The following is a 3,043-nucleotide window of genomic DNA, read 5'->3' as shown; positions in this document are numbered from 1 at the left end:
TGTTCAAGACTGGCCCAAGAAACCGTGAGGAAGCAAACATTGTACTGGAAGTCTCACCAAAACTCTGGAGCAAAATAGTACAATATGGTAGGGTCTACATAAACTGCAATTCGCACAGGGTACAAAACTACAGCAATATAAGCAGGTGCTACAAGTGCCAAGGTCATGGCCACACAGCAGCAAAGTGCAAGAATTCAGAAACAATTTGTGGCCACTGTGCAGCACCAGGACATACTTTCAAGGAGTGCTCAAAGAAGGATCAACCAGCCCAATGTGCAAACTGTAAGCGGGCTAAGAAGGCACACACCCACGCAGTGACAGAGAAATCTTGCCCTGAATACAATAGAATAAAGGCCATAATACATAGCACAATTGACTATGGCATGTAATAATAATGCAGAAGTACAACCTGGAAGAAGACCACAGACAGATACACAAGAAAATGCGATAAGGATCCTTCAAATAAATGGGCAAAGAGCAAAAATCGTCCCAGATCAATTGGCACAGCGAATCAGCGAAGAAAATATAGATGTGCTATTGATCCAGGAACCCTACTGCGTAAATAACAAAGTATTTGGGTACCCACCAAACTTCCAGCTGATCTACAGCCCCAAAGGCGAAGCACCCAAGGCAGCAATAGCAGTTAAGTCACAGACAGTAACAGCTTTGCAGATGACAAACTTCTGCAACATGCACATAGCTGCTGCCAACCTAAATGGAGCCTTTGGTGAGATCTACATTGCCAGCATATATTGCCAATATGGATCACCCATAGACCTTTTTCTCCATCAACTGGAGATTATCCTCGACAAACTCCCAGGAAAACCAATTATTATAGGGATGGACACAAATGCGAACTCACCAATCTGGCACAGCTCAACGATGAATGCAGCAGGTAGAACGCTTGAAGACTTCATTTCACAACACGGGCTGATAATAATGAATGAGAGGTCAGAGCTAACTACATTCTCTGGCCCAAATGGGGAGAGCAATATTGACATCACACTCTGCACACCTCCAGCTGCCAAAGCGGTGTGCAAGTGGATGGTTCATGAAGAGTGGACGTCAAGTGACCACAGGGCCATAACATACGAATTCGTTGCACCTCAAAGAGCGAGAGCTACTGTGGAACTTGTCACCTACAACACAAGCTTCGCAAAGTGGCCCACCTTTGACCAGCATCTCATCAGGTCCACAGCCCACTGGCCACAAAGCCAAAATGTAGGCGTTAATGAAATGATCACAAGGCTACAGGCAGCAATCCACGAGAGCTGTAGCCGATCAATGAGAAAGAGGACACAGGTGCAAAATCCAGTACCATGGTGGAATGCAACACTTACTAACCTGCGACGTGACACCATTTCAGCACGACGAAGTCTGCAACGAGCACGTAAAAATAATAATGAACCAGACATAGAAGTAGCAAAACAAACCTACAGTAGAGTGAAAAATAACTACAATAAGGAAATTGCTAAGGCCAAAGAGGAGACCTGGAAGAAATGGGTCAGTGACTGCGATCAGAATGATCCTTGGGCCATAGTGAGAAGGATAATTCGGCCAAAACATGGAACAGAAAACGTGCTAAGTAACATAAAAACAAAGAACCAGACTCCTACTATGACTTGGGAGGAGACTGTACGGTCATTACTACAGAGCCTGCTTCCTGATGACAACCCAGAACAGGACACAGATGGCCAACATGCTGTGAAAACAGACAACAACAGCTATGACAACGTGGACCTTGACCCAGAATTCACACTAGAAGAAATAGGGGCAGCAATAAAGGCTTGCAAACCAGGGAAGGCTACAGGTCCTGATGGTATTGATGATGCTATTATAAAAAGAGTTTGGCGCACCAGTCCCCATCTTCTCTCAGATTTATACAATAAATGTCTGCAGGAAAGAAGAGTCCCAGATACGTGGAAGGAGGGAAATGTCTGCATATTGCTGAAATCACTAGACAAACCTAGGGATGAGCCTAAATCCTACCGTCCAATATGCCTTCTGTCTATCTTAGGGAAAATTCTGGAAAGGTTAGTAGTCAGTCGTCTAGAAAAACGCTATGACGATTCAAATATCAAGGCCCACAACCAGTTTGGGTTTCGAAAGGGCGCATCGACAGAAATGGCTATTAGGCAAGTGTTGGGTAGTGTGGATTGTGAGGAGAAGTATGTGGTAGTAATATTTGTAGATATAGCAGGGGCCTTTGATAACTTATGGTGGCCTAGTGTTATGAGGCGTCTGAGAGCAATCCAGTGCCCGCGTAATTTGTATGACTTAATGGCAGATTACTTTAAAAACCGGAAGGTTATGGTCCAAAATAGGGCTGGCAGTGTAGAAAAATTGATCACAAAGGGTTGCCCACAAGGCTCTATTTGCGGTCCTTTCCTGTGGAATCTCGTCTTTGATGAGATTGTGATTGAAAAAGAAGACGAGCAATGGACAAAAGTGGCATATGCGGATGACCTGGCAATCATCATTAAGGGTCAGAGCAGGAAACAGATAGAGGACAGAGCAAAAATCGCGCTGGGTGAGGTAAGCAGATGGACCACCGAAAACAAGCTAGGGATATCCAAACAAAAGACGGTTGCCATGACCATCAAGGGTAGATTTGACAGTCACAGACCACCAACAATTCCTTTCGAGGGAGGAAATATCAAGTTCGTTGCAGAGTTTACATATCTCGGTGTAACTCTGGATGAAAGACTCTGGTTCACACCTCACATGAGGAACATCCAGAATAGATTAAGTGCTGTCTCAGGTTCCCTCTTGAGGGTAACTAGAACGGAGTGGGGTCTGCAGAAAAAGTCTCTCAGGGTAATCTATCAGGGCTTGTGCCTCTCTGTTTGCAGATATGGTGCAGCTGCATGGGCAGACCGGACGAAGCACCGATATGTCCAACGTATAATTGAGTCAATTCAGAGGCCATTTCTGTTACAGATGACCAGAGCTTGTAGGACTGTATCGACGGAGGCCTTGCAAGTACTAACAGGATGTATGCCGCTCGACCTGGAGATAGTGAAAGCAGCCTTGCTGTACTATA

The sequence above is a fragment of the Schistocerca serialis genome, chromosome 4 (genome assembly GCF_023864345.2).
Source record: "Schistocerca serialis cubense isolate TAMUIC-IGC-003099 chromosome 4, iqSchSeri2.2, whole genome shotgun sequence".
Lineage (NCBI taxonomy): Eukaryota > Metazoa > Arthropoda > Insecta > Orthoptera > Acrididae > Schistocerca > Schistocerca serialis.
Note: the sequence above shows the minus strand (reverse complement) of the source record.